Source organism: Octopus bimaculoides, chromosome 4, assembly GCF_046866305.1.
Source record: "Octopus bimaculoides isolate indiv1 chromosome 4, ASM4686630v1, whole genome shotgun sequence".
Taxonomy (NCBI): Eukaryota; Metazoa; Mollusca; class Cephalopoda; order Octopoda; family Octopodidae; genus Octopus; species Octopus bimaculoides.
The window spans coordinates 78,905,336-78,927,835 of NC_142931.1; the positions used below are offsets into that span (position 1 = coordinate 78,905,336).

The 22,500-nt window shown below is 38.4% G+C and overlaps 1 long non-coding RNA gene across 1 annotated transcript in view; it reads left to right on the plus strand.

The window, feature by feature from the left end:
* LOC128247684 (uncharacterized) overlaps positions 1–16,664 on the plus strand; it is a 58,018-nt gene extending 41,354 nt beyond the window's left edge. The window contains exon 2 of the long non-coding RNA XR_008264047.2: positions 15,500–16,664. This is a non-coding gene — a long non-coding RNA (uncharacterized LOC128247684). The remainder of the gene's footprint in view (positions 1–15,499) is intronic.
* Positions 16,665–22,500: the final 5,836 nt, after the last annotated feature.

Sequence of the window (22,500 nt, forward strand, 5' to 3'; positions counted from 1 at the left end):
AACATCCCCGATGTTCCTTTCTATTATAGGCACAAGGTCTGAAAGAGGGCAAACATATTACTGATTGAATCGAGCCCAGAAAGGTTGAAAGCAAAGACGACCTCGGCGGAATTTGAACTCAGAACGTAAAGACGAAATGCCGCTAAGATCGCTGCCTTAAAAAAAATATCACTGATATTACCTTTTGCTCTTCCAATTGTGTGTGTGTGTGTGTGTGTGTGTGTGTGTGTGTGTGTGTGTGTGTGTACATACATATATATTCATATGTATATACATATATATATATGCATACATATATATGTGTGTGTATAAATGTATGCATGTGTGTATGTATGTATGTATGTATAAGTGTGTGTATATAGTTATGCATTTATAATGCGTATGTCTGTATGCAAACACGCACTTATATATAAATGTATATTTATATATTCATGTATACAGATGGATGGATGGATGGATGGATGGATGGTTGGCTGGCTGGATGGATGGATGGATGGATGGATAGATAGATAGATAGATAGATAGATAGATAGATAGATAGATAGATAGATACATACATACATACATACTTAAACACACAAGTAAACACACACGTGCAAACACATACACACATGCGCGCAAAAACATGCAGACACTCACACACACATTTGGATTAATAGATTTGTTGCGAAAATTTAAAGCGTAACTATTATTTGGGTCCCTTCTGCCTTTGTTTCAACCGAATTTTCTGAAAATACATACTTTTTCATGATATTTTACAGAAATACAAGAGATAAGGAGACATACGACAGAGAGAGAGACAGACAGACAGACGACACAGAGAGAGAGAGACAGACAGACAGACATACCACAGAGAGAGAGAGACAGACAGACAGACCACAGAGAGAGAGAGACAGACAGACCACAGAGAGAGAGAGAGAGAGAGAGAGAGAGAGAGAGAGAGAGAGAGAGAGAGACGACAGAGAGAGACAGACGACAGAGAGAGACAGACGACAGAGAGAGACAGACGACAGGGAGAGAGAGAGAGACGACAGAGAGAGAGACAGACAGACGACAGAGAGAGATAGAAAGAGAGAAAGAAAGAAAGAAAGAAGGAAGGAAAGAAAGAAAGAAAGAAAGAAAGAAAGAAAGAAAGAAAGAAAAAAAGAAAGAAAGAAAGAAAGAAAGAAAGAAAGAAAGAAAGAAAGAAAGAAAGAAAGAAAGAAAGAAAAGGGAATTGGCTGACAGCCTGTAAATCTATTGGTTAAAACAAAACTGTGGAACCTAAAACTCATCAATACGGTCGTCGTTCAACATACACGCATACATACATACATACATACATACATACATACATATGTATATACATACATACACACACGTACACGCGCGCGCACATACATACGTACATACATACATGCATGCATGCATACATACATACATACATGTTGTTGGCACTCCGTCGCTTACGACGTCGAGGGTTCCAGTCGATCTGATCAACGGAACAGCCTGCTCGTGAAATGAACGTGCAAGTGGCTGAGCACTTCACAGACACGTGTACCCTTAACGTAGTTGTCGGGGATATTCAGCATGACACAGTGTGACAAGGCTGGCCCTTTGAAGGGCCCAACAGAAACAGGGAGAAAGAGTGAGAGAAAGTTGTGGTGGAAGAGTACAGTAGGGTTCACCACCATCCCCTGCCGGAGCCTCGTGGAGCTTTTTTTAGGTGTTTTCGCTCAATAAACACTTTCAACGCCCGGTCTGGGAATCGAAACCGCGATCCTATGACCGCGAGTCCGCTGCCCTAACCACTGGGCCATTGCGCCTCCACACACACATACATACATACATACATGCATATCAATACATACGTTGTTGCTAAAACAGTATATAATGCCATTCGAAAAAAAGGGACTGACCTGGGATAAATATAGAGACTACCGTTTGTTATTGAATACGTTTCCGCAAGGAATATCAGCGGAATATCCCCATCAAAACTTCAACCAAGTGCAAATATAACAGAGTAGATATAGTTGCTTGAAACAGACATGAAAAAGTATGTACTGTCAATGAGATCAGTTGCTCTGTTGATGTGAATATCTCGTCGAAGATCAAAGTGAAAGATTATAACTACGGACAACTGCTTCGAAATCACCGGCTTCTAAAGCCAGATTGTAAATTCACATTTATAGCAATAAGAATTGATCTAATCTGGATAAGCTAGGGTATTCAGAAAAAGACATCAACCAGCTAATCAGCCCATTACAAAAGCAATCTGTAAATGGGAAGGTAAGGCTAGGCGAGACTTTTCTCAAATTCAAAATGTAACATTGTTTTAGTTATATCCATGCACTCCAAAGATGGAGTTTTTTTATGCTTGTTGGAAACCAGTTCCTTCCTCAGAGGAAGATTTCAAATAATTAAAAAAACAGAAGTAAACATACATACATACATACATGCATACATAAAAACCTGGAAAAATGAGGGTTCTCAAAACTTAAAAGAAAAAGGCTGATTAGAAGACTACAGATTCAAGCCATGAATGGAACTGTATAGATATGTAAAACTTTCCAAAAATTTAGCACATAAATACATATGCATGCACCTAGACATGAAAATATATACATAAAAACGCATCCATAAAACAAACGTACAAATCTGCGCATACGCTAACACCAAATACTGAACACACACACATATGCACAAATACCTAGATGATGTTGATAAAAGTTCCAATGAAGGAATCTTGAATCTATGTTAGAGTCCGGCTCTTTCTCTATTGACAAGAAATACAGAAATGAAACTGATTGATAACATACATACATACATACATACATACATACATACATACATGCATACATACATGCATGCATACATACATACATACATACATACATACATACATACATACATACATACATACATACACACAAGAGTGAGAATGTTACTGCACTTTTATAAATTTCTGAGCAGTTGCATAAATAGGGAATACACGTCTAATGCATTATATATACTTATTTTTTATTATATTTCAATTCGCATCTAGAATTAAAACGACCCCAGTACTCAGCTAGTACTTCTTTCCTTACAACATACACATTGTTGTACACTTTCACACACATGTACTAGTTCTGTGTTCTGTATTTAAATGTTGAGTGTTCACTCGTTTTCAAAATAATTCTATAGTTTCTCAAATAATCTTATTTCAAGTAAACAGTGCTTCAAATTAATCAATTGTATACGAGTGTTAGATAATTCTCCGAAAATATTTTGATAATATTATATAATAAATGTATGCCAGTTCTGGATAGATAATCTTGTATAATAAACTGTCTGTTAGATAACAACTCAAGTATTATTAATATGCTTTGACATGTCGAAATTGCTATGTTGTGTTGTGAATACAAATCTATCTGCTGGACTTTCGATATATCATTCAGCAAGTTGGCCAATATATTTCATTTTATTCACTCCACTTTGTCTAGCGAGTGAATTGCTATCGTATCTTCTGGGAAATAGATTGATAAATTACTGTCCAATCCTAGTGATATTTGATTCTCATCTGCTCAACTTCATAACATATATGTATCCTTTGCAGCTCACTGAATATTCATAAATACGTGTGCATGCGTAATGCTTGTTTGATTGTCGACTATTTTGCATAGATGGTGATATGGTGTCTTTTATCAATCGTCTCCGGTCATCTTCAGGAAATGATTCTTCGTCTAAGTTAGGATTGGAGTCTAAAACCTTTAAGCCGATGTGTTTGCAGTCTAAATCACTAGAATACTGTCCAGAGTTAAACCAAACAAATACCACTAAAAACAACGCGTCTTAAAAAAATACAAACGGAAACAGAGAGATAAACGGATTCAAAGACCAAGTTTTCGACGACACAATAGTGCCAACAATCAAACAGCATAAACTGCTTTGATTCAAGCAGAAAAAAAAAAAAAACAGACAAATATGTGAGTTGAACAGGATTAGTGACAATGTCAATATTCACGTTATTGGTTTTCAAATGCACATGGTAGATAAGACCTCAAATGTTTGAAATAAATTACCATCTGTTATTTTCTCGCTCTTTATACTTATTTTCATGACTTAATAAAATGAAAAATATCCTTGTAGTATTCATTATTATGTATGCATCGGTCACATGAGTTGTGCTTATGCACAAACACACACACACACGCACACACATACACACACACACACACACACACACACACACGCACACATGCACACACATACGCACACATGCATACACGCGCGTACACAGACGCACACATATATATATATATATACATACGTACATACACATAGACACACAGACACACACATATATATATACGTACGTAGGTATGTATGTTTCTGTATTATGTATATATGAATGTATGTATGTATTGTGTCTGTATAGACAGATACATACATACATATACATACATATACATACATATATATACATATATATATATACATACATAAATGCATACTTACATACATTCATACGTATAAGTATACATACATACATACATACATACATGCGTATAATCATACTGGAGAATACATTTGGTTGTATGTATGCTTGTAGAGATGTTTATGTATATGTGTATGCACAAGAATAGGTGTTTTTAAAAATATATCTGTATTATGTATGTATGAATGTATGTATGTATTGTGTCTGTATAGATTGATACATACATATACATATACATACATATATACACACACATATATATATACAAACATACACATACATACATATACGCACACAAGCATACATGCATACATGCATACATACATACATACAAACATACACACACACACATACATGCATACATACATACATACATACATACATATACACATACTGGAGAATGCATTTGGTTGTATATATGCATGTAGAGATGTTTATGTATATGTGTATGCACAAGAGTAGGTGTTTAAAGATGTGTTCACGCGTATGTATACATTATCAAGTGCTTGCTTGCAATCCTCTTTCTCCCTCCTTTCTGCTCTCTCTCTTTTTCTCTCCTGCCCTTTTGTGTGTAAAAGTTAACTTATATGTTTGTGTGTTTCAAAATATCTAGCAGTGTTTATATACGCTCTGTATGTATTTCCCAATGTTGCTTGCCTTATATGAGATTTATGAATGTGTATATACTTTCGTGGGCATGAGCTTTTTATGTGATTTTGCTAGAATAGATGTTTGTGTGAGTGCACACGCATGGGAGAGGTTGGTGTATGCATGTACTCGGAGATATGTACGATTGAGTGTATGTGTGTGTGTATACAACCCATGTGTCTTGCTTATAAACATGTATACATGTGTGTATTATGTATATATGAATCGTGTACGTAAATGTGCGGGTGCGCGCGCGTGAGTGTTAACATGCTCTATTGTGTGCCTGTATATTTACATGTATGTGTGCATCTGTGATTGTGATCTTGCGTGTGATATATTTGTATTTGTATGAGTCTGGGCGCTGTGAGCACGCATGCGTCTGTTTGTCTCTGTATATTTTATTCTTTTCAGTTATTTTCAACTGAAATAACAATCACCCATTTTTTTTTCGACTTTTTTGTAACAAGGTTTCTTTGTAGTTAGTTACACTTCAGACAACAATAAACTGATGTAGAATTTTGCTGAACTTCGGTAAAGTGTTACATATTTCTGCCATTCTCACTAATGGATTGGATATGTAAAAGTCTTGCCTGTCAACAGACTTTATTTATTTCTCAAACATAATCACTACATTTCAGTTAGACTTGTTTTGCTCTAAATCAGCACGAATTAGATATATTTTTGTAGTTTTTTTTATGGCTTGATCAGAATAGTAGAAAGTGAAGTACATGTTCCTACAACTCCCTTTAATGGTTGAGAGGAAAGGGAGGAAGAAACTCTGACGATTTATCGGTTATCTTCAGACCTGAAAACCGGTTCAAATATATACAACAGAGAGAACTCGGCTAAAGACGTATTTTTCTAGTGTCTTACGATAAAGATTGAATTCTAGGTACCCCATGACTAGGTGACCAAAGGAGGGGGCCATTCGCTGCCCATCGCAGTCCCCGATTTCTGTCAATAGAAGTTGTCATTAAATACGAAGAAGTTATTCTCCAAGATGAATTTTAGCTCCTCTATTATGAGTTCTTTTTTGATGCGGTGTGGAGTTCATTGGAGTAATTCTCTAACCAAAATTGGATTGTGTCTATTCCTAGGCTGTGAGGGATATTGGAATAGAGGTTGACTACATCAAAGGATACTAGTAGAGTGTTTTTTTATTTATTGTTTCAGGGAGGTAATTGAGCATATCTAGGTCGTCCCTTATGTAGCTTTTGATATGCTTGAGGAATGGTTTTAAGAGGATGTCTGAAAAGTTACTGAGGCGATAAGTTTCGCATGCGGGGCCTGCTGTTATGGGTCTTAATCTGAGGTCATTAGGAGAAGATACCTTGGTTATTATATCTGAGGCTCCCTTGCATTCGTTACTTATTTTTTCACTTTTGTGTATCTGTGGAATACTGTAGAATTGACTACATTTACTATTGAAGTTAGACATATAGTCGTATTCTTTCTCGGTGAGCCCTTCTCTGTATAGGTTTAACATTGTTTTTTGGCTTCCCATTATTTTCTGCTGACTGTAGTGCTGTACCTTTTCATAATATGTTGTGTTTTCTAATATGGATAGTACTAGGGTTATGTAATATACCGTGTCCATTATTACTGCTGCACTCCGTTTGTCAGCCTCTTTGATAGTTATTGTCTTATCATCTATTTTGGCTGAAGTTTGGCTTGTGTTTTGTATATGTTGATATGGGTAATTTGTGATGTGTTCACAGAAATGGTCAAGAAATTTGTTCCTACCTTTTGATGGGGTGTAGTTAGTTTTATTTCTGACTAACGATTCGGGTTCAATCCCATGTGAAGTACCGGAGGAAATTGCCTTCTACTATAGCCCAGAGCCGACCAGCAGCTTATGTGGAATTCCGTTAAACATGTGTGTGTGTGTGTGTGTGTGTGTGTGTGTGTGTGTGTGTATGCATTTATGTATGTGTGTATATATACATGTCTGTGCGTTTGTGTCTGTGTTTTGTGTTTGTCCTCCGCCCCCAGACAACGGGTGTTGGATTGGTTAAGCTTTTGTAACCTAGCGGTTCACCAAAAGGAAACGACAGAATACGTGCTATGATTTTTTAAAAAGCATGAATTCTGAAGGAGAAGTAAAAGATAAAAGTTGTTTTTAACATAGGCGCATGACTGGCTGTGTGGTAAGCAGCTTGCTTACCAACCACATGGTTCCGGGTTCATTCCCACAGCGTGGCACCTTGGGCAAGTGTCTTCTACTATAGCCTCAGGCCGACCAAAGCCTTGTGAGTGGATTTGGTAGACGGAAACTGAAAGAAGCCCGTCGTATATATGTATATGTATAGATATATATATGTGTGTGTGTATATATGTTTGTGTGTCTGTTTGTCCCCGTAACATCGCTTGACAACCGATGGTGGTGTGTTTGCGTCCCCGTAACTTAGCGGTTCGGCTAAAAGACCGATAGAATAAGTACTAGGCTTACAAAGAATAAGTCCTGGGGTCGATTTGCTCGACTAAAGACAGTGCTCCAGCATGGCCGCAATCAAATGACTGAAACAAATAAAAGAGTAAATCTGGGAAATTGTTGGACTACATTAAAAGGGATTTAAAACAAAAGAGGAAGAAAGAAACTAGTCGTCACGTCACTTACAACTGAATATGACTTGGTAGCTTATATCATAGTTTTGTTAAGGGATTTAAATATCCAGTTAGTCGTGATCAGACTTGCACACCGTCTCAGCCCTCCCACACATGATCTAAAAGAACCTGCAGAATATAACAACTAAAGTGATATAAGCCTGCACTATCTCTCTTTTGGTGCTCATTTCATCTTTGTAAAGTAACATGAAACGAATGCCTTGTTCAGGAACACAACGCGCCACCTAGTCCAGGAATCAAACGTGTGAAGTTATTTTTGTTAGCCCAACAGCTCAAACTTTTAGGCCTTCAGCGCATCTTCAGAAAGCCTTCAAGTAATAAATATCAAATATAAAATAAAGTTGTGTGTAATGGTGTATGTGACTGCAAATCTCCAGATTACATAAATCCTTTGAAAAAAGGTTAATGGAAATATTAATGTACATGCAATATATATATATGCAAGTATGTATATACGTATGTATGTATGTATGTATGTATGTATGTATGTATACATGTATGTATGTATGTATGTGTGTGTGTGTGTGTATGTATGCATATATGTATGCGTGTATGCATGTGTATATGTATACATATATATATGTATATGTGTGTATATATATATATATGCGTGTGTCTGGACATACATACAAATATAAACACAAACCCACATGTATGCGTGTGTGTGTGTGTGTGTAGTTTTATTGCATAAGCCAGCCAGTAGGCAGAATTGCTATTAGCGGCGGAGAAAAAAATGTGTTACAGAATTTGTCTCCGGCTTCTTTATATTCCCAATCCAAATCCCATCGAATCCAGTTTTGCATTTTATCACTCCGGCGTTGATAAAATAAAATACTACCGAAGTACTACTCGGGCCCGTGCTATCGACCATACCCCTCCCCACAAAACTACTAAATTAGAAATAATGATTTTATTGTAAACGCGAAGAAACACCGATGTCCATACTTATAAACAGCGAAACTAAAAATGTGTAATTCCTAAAAACACGTGCTCGTATGTTGACCTTTCATCTACACTCTTATGCTAATGTCTTTCAGATTTTCTATTAATTAAGTCATTCCGTTAGCAACATTGGCGCTGCTATGCAGTCCAATTGATTTCTATCCGAGACAAAAGTCTTCTTTCTTATTGTTTTTTTTTTTCATTATTTTTTTTTTTCCTTTTTAAGCAATTGTGAAAACAGATATTCATATGTGTGTGTGTGTGTGTGTGTGTGTGTGTGTGTGTGTGTGTGTGTGTGTGTGTTGGCTGAAAACTGTGAGGAGTGTATATCGTTTGCGTATGATGTGTATATATACTATACTCCCTGGGTGGAGGCGCAATGGCCCAGTGGTTAGGGCAGCGGACTCGCGGTCATAGGATCGTGGTTTTGATTCCCAGACCGGGCGTTGTGAGTGTTTATTGAGCGCAAACACCTAAAGCTCCATAAGGCTCTGGCAGGGGATGGTGGCGACCCCTGCTGTACTCTTTCACCACAACTTTCTCTCACTCTTACTTCCTGTTTCTGTTGTGCCTGTAATTCAAAAGGTCAGCCTTATCACACTGTGTCATGCTGAATATCCCCGAGAACTACGTTAAGGGTACACGTGTCTGTGGAGTGCTCAGCCACTTGCACGTTAATTTCACGAGCAGGCTGTTCCGTTGATCGGATCAACTGGAACCCTCGACGTCGTAAGCGACGGAGTGCCAACAACATACTCCCTGTAGCGAAGACGGGAGAAGTATGCAGTGATATACGTGTGGAAGATACTGGAAGGGATGACACTAAACTTTGGAATTGAGAGTTAGACCAGACCTCGAATTGAACGTCACTGCACTGTTCCAAAAGTCCCAGTTGTCCCATTTAAGGTGAGAACCATGTACTGCAACAGCTTGGGATTCAAGGGCCCACAGCTATTTAACGCCTTGCCAAAACATCTGAGGGATCTCTATGGAGTGGGGGTAGATGTTTTCAAGAAACAACTTGACCACTTGCTGTCCAAGATCCCAGATGATATCCAGGCAGGAAACTGAGAAAAGGGCAGCAGTATCAAACTTCCTCCTTCACCAAAAGAGTATTTGGTTTGGGCTTTTATTTTAGAACCATTTTCACTTGGCTTTCGTCTGACTTCTTTTTTTTTTCTTCTTCTACATTGCTACTGTGGGAGGTGTTGGGACTATGGAGTTGTTCACACTTTTCTCATTTCCTTCCTTGCTGAGCTTTTTATATTAGGTGTCGATGTTGCCACTGCTTTTTGTGTGAGGTTTCTCACAGGAAGTATCGTCACTTTTTTCGCCACATTTGAAAATGATGTTCAGTTTCTCCAGGCCGTACGAGCGCATAAGATCGGATGAACTCATTCTTCTTCCGCGCTATTTGTGCCAGAGATCTGGAGAAGCCATTGCTCTTCAGAGCAGATGTAATTAAATTATTTGGTGAATCGTCTTCTGCAACCTTTGTAGAGAATTTCTTGTCATCTTCCTTTTGATGTGTGCAGTCGGTTTTGGAGCGTATATATACATATATACGGGATTGGCCAAAGTCTATTAACAGTCAATCAAAACCATTTAATTCCAAGATTTATTTCTATTTAACAACGGAATGAATTTAATGAAAGTATCTAAATATGAAACATCATAAAAACTGTCCAAACTAAAGTCTTTCTTGAGAGACACATTTTTTCCATTCGAGAAAATAAAGAATTACAGATAGTATTTATGGAATTTTGATTTACTGTCGGGTGACTTTTGGCCAACCCTGTGTGTGTGCATATATATATATATATATAAGTTCAAAAAAGGAAAAAGACAAAAAAACAACAACAAAAAACAACAACGTGAGGACGTGATACAGATTGTGTTACTAGACGCTCGGGAAAGGAAAGGAAGAGAATTTGACGTTTCGAGCGGAGCTCTTCGTCGGAAGTGTCAGTATGTGTGCTTGTGGGCGCGCGCATGTGTGAGTGTGCGTGGGTGTGTCTTTGTGCTTGTGTTTATACCCCACGTAAACCTCTGCGAAATGGTGTTGGTTTGTTTACATCCCTATAACTTAGAAGTTCAGCAAAGAAGACGATAGAATAAGTATGCGATTTAGAATAAGTACTGGTGTAAGTTGGTTCGCCAAACCTACGGGGTATTGCCCCAGCATGGCCGCAGCCCAATGCCTGAAGTAAGTAAAAGACTGAGTGAAAATACACGTACTTGTGCGTCGGATTTTATGCCTGTATGTATGTATCCGAGCGTGTATGCATGAAATGTACTATATGAAATTCATTAATATAGTACAATTTCATTGTGAAGAAATTTAAACCGAATTAACTCCATTGAGGAGACAGCTTTGTTGCGATTAAAATACAGACACACAATCAGAAAATACAGGCAAATAGACAAAAACATATACAGAGAGGCAGACAGGGGGAGAGACAGATAGATAGACAGACGTATAGACAGACAGACAGACAGAAAAAGAGAGAGAGAAAAAAGAGAGAGAGAGGTAAGTAGGTAAGCAGGCAAGTAGGAAGACAGGTAGACAGAAGGTTAGATGGGAAGAAAGAGATATCCATTGATACGATATAAGTGTTTAAGATAATAGTGCACTCCACATCGGGTGAATTTTTATGCTTATATTAAGTAAACATAGAATAAACGTTGGTAACTACCAAAAATGAGCTGACAATTCCGGAAGCCGTAATACTGTCAGAGTAAAAATTACTTCCGGTGTCAATTGAAGTAGCGAAGAAATTTCTTGTAAATTGAAAGAATAGAATGTTAATTAACCTATATTCATATACCATTAATGATGTACTATTGTGGGATAGAATAATTCCTTGTTCATCGCATCAAGTGCGAATAACTGTAATTGCCTCAATATACACATACATACTGACAAGTTTGTGTCTATGCATGTGTATATATATATATATATATATATATATATATATATATATATATATATATATTATTTTTATTTATGCGCCCTTTTAAAGCCTAGCCAGGCTCATAGGCCCGGTTTCCCGGTTTCTATGGCGTATGTGTCCCCCCACCCCAGCTTTACTCAAGAAACAGGAAGATGAGTGAGAGAGTACAACAGGAATCGCCACCACCCCCTGCCGGAGGAGCTTTAGGTGTTTTCGCTCAATAAACACACAACGCCCAGTCTGGGAATCGAAACTGCTATCCTCCGACCGCGAGTCCGCTGCCCAAACCACTGGGCCACTGCGCCTCCATATATATATATATACATATATATATATATATATATATATATATATATATTAAACATATGTACGTATGTATGCGCCTCCATATATATATATATATATATATATACATATATTATACATATGTACGTATGTATGCATGTGTATATATATTGTGTATGTATGTATATATGTATATACATATGTGTGTGCGCGTGTATGTGTGAGTGTGTATGTGTGTGTGTGTGTGTGTGTGTGTGTACGCGCGCATATATGTGTGTGTGCATGTGTAACTTTTAATTGAAACTGAGACTTTATCTTGTAAATCGAATTTCATGCCACCGAGATCTTCAGGCGAGTTCTTACATGAAGAACAAATTGGCGTGAAACTCGAGTCGTGAGACAATGTCTCTGTTTCAGTTTAAATTAAGAAAATCCATATACTCTACAGCATGTATTCCTCACTCCTCTCCCATTCGTCCGCCACGATGTGAAGACGTGTGTTGAAACAAATAGTGCTATATATGGTGATGGTCATTTTTGGGTTTTTTTTTTTTTTGCGAATTAAGCACACGTAGTATTTATTTGATCTTCATTTTAGCTTTTATTCCAATTATTTTTAGTTTATACGTCTGTCAAAGTTCTTTCGCCACACATTCTGTGACCTCACCAGTGAATAAGCAGGACAAAAGGAGACCCACGGGACAGTGAGTCACGGATGAGATTACAGAATGTGTAACGGAAGAGCCTTGATAGACGTATAAACTAAAATCAATACGAATAAAAACTAAAGTGATGATCAAACAAATACTGCATGTGTTTAATTGGCAAGAAAATAATCATCCCCTAGTGTAACAATACCCACACACACACACACACGCATATGTACACAAGCGCGCGTGCACGTTCGCACACCAACACACATGGGTTTATGCATTTGCGTGATTATATTTGTATGAATGTACATATGTACGTGCGTACCTACGTATATGTATGCATATATCTACATATATGTGTGCATGTGTGTGTGCGTACCAGTATGCGTGTGTGTGTGTGTGTGTGTGTGTGTGTGTGTGTGTATTATCATGTACATTATTAATTCTTGTGCGTACAAGATGTACCTTCAGAGCTGTTACGTATCATCGTCCAGTCGGCTTCCAAAATAGTGGTTGAGCAACTACTCTCATTAGTAGTATTACTACATAGGATACCCAGAACAGATGTAGGAGAAATTACGATAAACATAAGTTTATATTACTAGTTCCCATGTGGAGGTGCAATGGCCCAGTGGTTAGGGCAGCGGACTCGCGGTCATTGGATCGCGGTTTCGATTCTCAGACCGGGCGTTGTGATTGTTTATTGAACGAAAACACCTAAAGCTTCAGGTCTTAGGATCGTGAGATTGTGGTTTCGATTCCTAGGCCGGACAAAGCATTGTGTTCTTCAGCAAAACATTTCATTTCACGTTGCTCCGGTCCACTCAGCTGACAAAAGTGAGTAATCCTACGAGGGACCGGCAGGAGTAGGGGAATATATGCCCCCACGGAAAGCAGGCAACCGACCCTATGAGTCTATATGATTCGGGAAGGATCTTTATTTTCTTTTATCCTATGTAGGTGTATGCTTATATGTATTTTACTGTAGACGTGTGTGTGTGTGTGTGTATAAACACACACATATACCACCATCACCATCGTTATCACCATCATCATCATTATCACAACACCGGCCCCACTATCACTTTTGTTAGTGTATTTGCATATTTGTACAAATACATATACATGTATACTACACACACACACACACACACACACACACACACATATACATATACATATATATATATATTCTTTTATTCTTTTATTCTTTTACTTGTTTCAGTCATTTGACTGCGGCCATGCTGGAGCACCACCTTTAGTCGAACAAATCAACCCCAGGACTTATTCTTTGGAAGCCTAGTACTTTTGCCGAACCGCTATGTTACGGGAACGTAAACACACCACCATTGGTTGTCAAGCGCTGGTGGGGGGGACAAACACAGATACACAAACACACATACATATATATATACACATATATACGACGGGCTTCTTTCAGTTTCCGTCTACCAAATCCACTCACAAGGCTTTGGTCGGCCCGAGGCTATAGTAGAAGGCACTTGCCCAAGGTGCCACGCAGTGGGACTGAACCCGGAACCATGTGGTTGGTAAGCAAGCTACTTACCACACAGCCACTCCTGCGCCTCTCTCTCTCTCTCTCTCTCTCTCTCTATATATATATATATATATATATATATATATATATATATATATATATAGATATAGATATAGATATAGATATATATATATATATATGGTTGACATCCTTCAACATTGCAGATAAAATGAGGACGAAAATGAAAGAAAAGGAGGGAAAGGAGGATGAGGGGGAGGTGATGATGATGAGGAGGAGGAGGAGGAGGAGGAGGAGGAGGAGGAGGTGGCGGTGGTGGTGATGGTGGTGGTGGTGGTGGAGGAGGGGAGGGAGTTATGGTGGAGGTGGAGGAGGAGGTGGAGGAGGAGGAGGTGGAGGAGGAGGAGGTGGAGGAGGAGGTGGAGGAGGAGGAGGTGGAGGAGGAGGAGGTGGAGGAGGAGGAGGAGGAGGAGGAGGAGGAGGAGGAGGAGGTGGAGGAGGAGGAGGAGGAGGAGGAGGAGGAGGTGGAGGAGGAGGAGGAGGAGGAGGAGGAGGAGGTGGAGGAGGCGGAGGAGGAGGTGGAGGAGGCGGAGGAGGAGGGGCAGCAGCAGCCTCTGATTTGACGTTCAAATTGATTCTTCAGCCGGCAGCGTTCGCCACAAACCTGGCATAGTGACACGTGCTTTTCATGTGGATGTTGCATGTGCATTTTCTATGAGGGAATATAAATTTTGTTCTTGCCAGCTTTGTTCATCCACATCCATAAAGGTTTTATTCTCCGCTTCTTAACCCCTATGACACTTACTATTTCCATAGAGCCCTGTTGTCTGCGACCTGCTCTCTGCGTCTCTCTCACTCAATCCCTGTGTATTTATGTGTGTCTGTGTCTGCGCCCTGCCCGCAATTTCATGCATATTAAAACGAGATTCCTTTTTTATAGTTTTTGCTTGTTGATATAGCTGCTATTATATCTTGTTTAGCATGACTAAAATATCCTTATTTGACAGGAAGAAATTCATTGATATTCATTTGTACACAACTTGAGATCACTGAGTAATGAAGTTTTGGGAAAGAAGCTTGTCTGTATGACCCGAAAATGTTAGGAACGATATCCAAAATCAGATTACATCTCGTTTCTCTCTCTCTCTCTCCCTCTTTCTTCTTCTTCTACTTCTTTTTCTTCTTTGTTTGTTTGTTCTTGTTTTTGTTTTTGTTTTTGTTTTGTTTTAGCAGCCGTGTAAATGGCTAATCCATTAGATAAAGTGAGAGGTTCGCTTCCAGCGAGTCTGGTCTACAATACAAAAATTTTTTAATCACCAGTTGAAGCCATTTCGCATAAGAAACCTTCTCTGCACTGTTTTTCTCTGTTTTGCTTTGTATTTTCTTTTTCCTTTTTTTTTTTTTCTTTTAATTATAGCACTAAAACATTTATCATATCTATGTCAGTCCTGGGAAGAAGTATGTACTCACAACTTCAATAACCAAGAAAAATCAATGCTGCTTCACTCGCAAAGTCTTCGTTGATGTCCAGTAAGTAAAAGAAGGAAAGAAAGAAAGAAAGAAAGAAAGAAAGAAAGAAAGACAATAATCTCTGCCAGTAACATCCAGGATGCCAATAAACAAAATTACTTAATAAAATCCTATTCAGATGACATTAGAATGATATTTGAGTAGGACAAATATTACGATAAATCATGGAGAAACTTCATGCCAAACAGGAAACCATTAGTATCTATGTCTTTTTTTTTTATATCGTTTTTTTTTTTTATTATTCTATGAAAACTATAAATACCTTAAGATAGATGAAGATATGTCTTACGATGATAATGTGTTGGAAGCTGAAGTGATCAAGGAATTCTACACCAGACTCAGAATCATATGGCAAATGGAACACTTCTAGTAGTAGTAGTAGTAGTAGTAGTAGTAGTAGTAGTAGTAGTAGTAGTAGTTGGAAGAAGAGGAGGAGAAGGAGGAGGAGGAGGAGGAGGAGGAAAGGGAAGAGGTATTTGTAGTTAAAGAAGAAGAAAAAGAAAATGATGATGATGATAACGACGACGACGATGACGGTGGTAGTGGTGGTGGTGGTGGTGTGGTGGTGGTGGTGGTGTGGTGGTGGTGGTGATAGTTGCAAGAAGAAGAAGAAGAAGAAGAAGAAGAAGAAGAAAAAATCGATACGTTACAATGCATTTTTAGTAGCAATATTGGTATTAGACTGGTCACTGGAGAAAATCAGTTCCAGTGACATGAAAACAATCAATAAAATAAAACAACTTTTGTTAGCCTAACAGCTATCCCATCAACAACTCAAGTAATATTCCTCCTCCCACATGATACGAAACGCAAGGACGAAAGTCCTACAAGAAATAATAAAGAAAAGGAATTGTTTGAATGAATAGACTGCAATGATTTTCAATGTAAACCGATATTAAACATTAGTTATTACAATAACTATTTTGAGACAGAGAAGAAAATCGGATCTCACGATTATCGCCGACCGGGAGATAAAAATAGAAAAAGAAGAAAAATAACTGTTTATAGAAGTGAATCTGAGAAGATAAAATAAAAGGCGCTGTTTTGTTTAATCACTGTGTTGTTAATTTCTTTCTCAGGTTAGTATTTTTAATATTTAATATCTTGCCTTATTTTGGCACAAGACCAGTAATTTTGAAGGGTGCTCAACTGGTACTTATTTTATCGACCCCAAAGGACAGAAGGCAAAGTCGACCTCGGCGGAATTCAAACTCAAAACGTGAACACGGAAAAAAATGCTGCTAACAATTCCGCCAACTCGCCGTCTTTATATATGCAATATCGTACGTATTTTATAAATTTACATGTTGATATTGAATGAATGGTTAAACTCCAGTTTCTGACCCGAGCAAAAAAATGGGGGGCGGGGTAGTGTGATAGGTGTAAAACAACATATAGTAAACGAATATCTCAGTTAAATGACTGAGTTTAGCTGGCAAAATGATAGCTTTCATATCTGTGTTCAATTCCTCTAGCTTTCATATCTGTGTTCAAATCCTTTGTCTTTTATATACCCGAAATGGATAAATAAGTACCACTTAGCCAGAGGCTTGATTCTTTTCTACCCCGGAATTGATTACGCTGCTTCGTGAGAAGGGTCGTGGGAGAACACTCACAACATTCCTTTTCCAAAGAATGGAAGACTGAACGAGTAACAGACAAACTGGAAACGTCCCAAAAGGTTTTGATGATATCAAATGCATCACGGACGGAATTAAGTCATAAAGAAATGTGTTAATTCATGGGTTATAAATAAAAAAATTTTTTTAGAAACAAGAAACTACCGGAGCACTTTCTCAGCTCTGCACTATTCAGTACTACATTATACCTTTCTACTCTAAGCGCAGACATGGCCGTGTGGTTAAGAAGTTCGCTTTGCAACTATGTGATTTGGGGTTCAGTATCATCGTGTAGCATCTTAGGCGAGTGTTTTCTACTATAGCCCCGAGCCGACCAATGTGAATGAATAGGCATATGGAAACTGTGTAGAATCCCGTCGTGTGTGTGTTGTGTGTGTGCGTATGTGTGTGAGCGCGTGTGTGTGTGTGTGTGTGTGTGTGTGTGTGTGTGTGCGTGTCTTTGTATGTGTGTGTTTCTTTATATTTGTATTTGTCCCTGCCACGTCACTGCTTGACAACCAGTGTGGGTTTGTTTACGTTTCCGTAATTTAGCGATTCGGCAAAAAAAAACAGAATAAATTCTGGACTTAAAACGAAAGTAAGTATTGGATCTGTTCGACTAAACTTTTTAAGAGCATGCCCCAGCTTAGCCGCGGGTCATTGATTAAAACAACTAAAAAAATAGAAGGCTACTGTACACTTATGCTAGGTCGTATGAAAATGATCTGTTTTTGGTAATCATTTAAACTGGCATTAGCTTTTTCATTGTCGACATCACTCTAGGGGCTCACCTTGCTATGTGGAAGGTGGAGGATGAATGGACATCCTGACACGACAAAGACATTTGTCTACAAAGCTACAAGAACTTAACCAGTTAGCAGTCATCTATTAAACCTACAAATGCAGTGGAGCTTTTGAGTCAAATATAGCTGACATTTTTGGCAAACCCTACACCCGTTTTTCTCGCTCATTCTTTGTGTGGCTGTGTGTGTAGTGTGTAGTGCATGTGTAGCGTATGTGTAGTGTTTGTGTGCGTGTTTGTGTGCATGTGTGTGTGTGTGTGTGTGTGTGTGTGTGTGTGTGTGTGTGTGTGTGTGTGTGTGTGTGAGAGAGAGATAAAAATAGAGAGAGAGAAGGGAGTGAGAGAGAGATAGAGTGAATCCTCGTGGTAAGAGCAAAGACCACCGAAAATAACTTAAATCAGTCCTGACCAGCTGTATTGTTGGAAACGGCAGAAGCATGGTATTCATTCATTTAGTCGTTCATTTGCGTCAGTGTAAATTAGTCAAAGAAGGAGAAACCGCGTCCATGAGATTTGCAGGCTATCCTCCTTAACTGGTGAGACTGAGGCAGCGTGACCTGTGAAAAGAATTGCATGTGATCTGAGGACAAAAATGATGCAGCATAGTAAGTACTGATCCTTTAGCATTTAAACGAGCCATAGCTGGCCTACATATTCTACCGCTTCTATGTTTAATCCAGCCGTATCCAGCCTTCTGAAAATAAACAACCACATCATTGAAATCTTGAAGCTACAGGATAACTCATGATTAATTTAAAGCAATATAAAAGTCCACACTGTGATGACGAAAGAACTGATAAGGCTGCGATGTGAATGTGTCTTTCAATTCCAGACCCTTTTCATGTGGCCTGTTCTGAGAGTGAAAGAGAGAGGAATAAACTAGAATGGGGGAAAAGGCAAAATCTACTTCAGCAGAGTTTTGATGTAGAGAGCCAAAATACCACAAGGTACTCTATCAAACGCTCGAATGTCTCTATCATTGCGCTGTCTATACGGCACGAGTGACAACTCCAAATCTCATAAAAAGAAAAGAAGCAATTAGGTTGACTACACCATCAAAATCTCAGTTAATGTTTTAAAAATATTTACTGTGAAAAGAAAAATTAATTTGATTTTTGGCAGACACGACGAGGAAGACGACGCCGGTATTGGTGGTGGTGGTTGGGGCGTTACGACAATGAAAGAATATTGGGATAATGATGGTGAGTATTGAATTAGTAATGGTAAAATAAAAGTTAACCTGCTGAAAATTGTATTCAATCGTCGGGAGGAGGGGTATTTTATAAGGTCGCGTGACCTGCTAGAAACTGCAGTGAAATCTCTCACAAAGTACGCTCTGCCGTGTAAAGAAAGTATACATTGGGAGGCACTTTGGACATAGACGTGATCGAACATGATTGATCTGGGAGCTAAGAAATATCAACGACAAGGAAGGAAACGTGGATAATGTCACTAATTAGCTGCTTGATAAGGAGTGACCCGAGGGCCAGACAACAAAAGCAATTGACATTCATATCAAATTCAGACATATTTTACTAACCCCCAGTAGGTGACTGGCACTTTATTGCATTAACCCAGATCAATGTGAACTTCATTGACATTCGAATTCAGAATATAAAACGGCAACCAGATGCCACAGGGCATTTCCCAACACTCTACCGATTGCTTCAATCCTATTGCTCCTTAAGTAGGATAACTACAACGAATGATATCTGTTAGCACTTTAGAAATTTGGTTATTTTTATGTTGATGCGTAGAATGTACACATCTTCATTGCACCGTTTCACTCAACTAACATTTTCGATTACGCCTTCGACTTCATTCTATGCTTAATGTTGTTTAACACGTTACACTCGAACACATGTACGTCGTAAAAAAGGAGAACAACACAAGATATAGTAGTTGTATGCTGTCAACTTAATGTGACATTCCCCTGAAGGAAATAATACTACTGCTGGTTAGACCAGCATACAACTACTTCATCGTATCACTACTGCATAAATCTCTCTGAGAGATTTAGGAATGTATCATTTCTAAACACAAGATATATATGAAATATTTTAGGATCTTTTGGTGTAGAGGAAACATTTTGCAAAATTTCGAAAAAAAACTTCGTGGAAGATATTTTTTAAGCTGCCACCGTATGTATTTTTACTGAAGCAGAGTACAAAACCATTAGCTTTTGTGAATTCTGATAATTATATTCAATTATTCATATAGAAAATTCGAGTTAATTAACTTGAATCAAAGATCTGTAAACCATTTCACGCTTGGAAGGATATGTCTTGGCAATAGACGAAGTAGATAAAGATAAATACAACATGCACCGTGAACAAATGAGATTGTGTTATGTCGAAGACTTGAGGATAGTTATTATCATAATTAATGATGATTATGTCAATAAAAGTTGTACAAAAACAACAGCAGATAATTTGAACGAAACGTTTAGTTACGCCGGAGATGTGGTCATGAGATATAATTATAGTCTGAGAACTATAACTATAATACTCATTATCCGTCACTCGCGAGCGAGTATAGGCAAGTAACATGTAAAATGTTTTCAGCGACCAGATATAAACGTTCTCTCAAATTTTGGTCTAATGGAACATCCAGGATGAACAGCTGAAGAGAATGACACTCTGTACGGTACTCATCACAACTGAACGTGAAATAATTAGTACGGAAAATGTTTAGTGAATTCTATAACAAAACTGAACGAACGCTTTTTGGAAATATCTGTAAACTACGAAAAGAAGAATGTAAAAATGGCGAAATTATTTCACTCCAAAATTGAGAAAAAAACGGTGTTTATTGGTTTCACAGTTAAGCAGAGAACTTTCTTCGGAAACTCAGTTCATGAAAAAATAAATGTAAAATTATGTGTTACATCGGCATGGATGAGTGGTTAAAAAGCTCACTTTGCAGCCATGTGGTTTGGAGTTCAATTCCATCACGCGGCACATTGGACAAGTGTCTTCTGTTATAGGCTCAGGCCGACCAATGCTTTCTGAGTGAATTTGGTAGACGGAAACTCTGTAAAAAATCGTCGTTGTGTGTGTGTGTGTGTGTGTGTGTGTGTGTGATTGTCTCCGAGCACCGATTGACAACCAGTGTAGGTTTTCCCCGACCTTAGCAGTTCTTCAAAAGGGGCCGACAGAATGAGTACCTGGTTTCCTTTTTTAAAGAAGTCTTGGGGACCTATCTATTCGTCTAAATATACTTCAAGGCGATGCCCCAGCATGATCGTAGTCCAACAACTGAAACCAGTAAAACGATGAAAAGAAAACGAAGAAATCGTACATCGATCACAAAATAAATCAAACTTTAAAAATTCACAACAAACATTGGTCAAAAGTTCAGGAGTGGCTGTGTGGTAAATAGCTTGCTCACCAACCATATGGTTCCGAGTTCAGTTCCACTGCGTGGCACATTAGGCAAGTGTCATCTACTATAGCCTCGGGCCGACCAAAGCCTTGTGAGTGGATTTGGTAGACGGAAACTGAAAGAAGCCCGTCGTATATGTGTGTGTGTGTGTGTGTATGTGTGTGTGTGTGTGTGTGTGTGTGTGTTTGTCCCCCCAACATTGCTTGACAACCGATGGTGGAGTGTTTACGCCCCCGTAACTTAGCGGTTCGGCAAAAAACCGATAGAATAAGTACTAGGCTTACAAAGGGGTCGATTTGCTCGACTAAAGGTGGTGCTCCAGCATGGCCGCAGTCAAGTGACTGAAACAAGTAAAAGAGTGAGAAAAAGAGTAAATGTTGAAATTGTCGGAAACCCACCCATTTCTTGTTCCATAGGATTCTGAAGGAATAAAAATCGATAGTTATCAGGGAAAGAATGAATCTAAAAGGAAGACTAATCAATTTTCGTAACGAAGAAACAGGTTTTAAAATAATTATAGGAGAAGGAATTTTTTAAATAACTACGAGAGACAATGAATTTGGAAATAATTCAGGAATATAGGAATGGAGTGGATACAAACAGTTGAAACTTTCAAGACCATTTTTTAGATCACGTCGGAAGGAACGTGAACAAAAGAATGAACAACGAAAAACATGAAAAACCATAACCATTAAGATTATCTCCACCATGAAAAAAATAAGATAGAGAGATAGACAGACAGACAGAGAGGTAGATAGATAGATAGAGAGAGAGAGAGAGAGAGAGAGAGAGAGAGAGAGAGAGAGAGTGAGAGAGAGAGAGACAGACAGACAGACAGACAGACTGATAGATAGATAGATAGATAGATAGATAGATAGATAGATAGATAGATAGATAGACAGGCAGACAGACAGACAGACAGACAGACAGACAGACAGATAGATAGATAGATAGATAGATAGATAGATAGATAGATAGATAGATAGGCAGGCAGATGACAGATAGGTAGATAGATAGACAGACAAACAGACACACACACTCATGCACACACACACATATATACATACATACATACATACATAC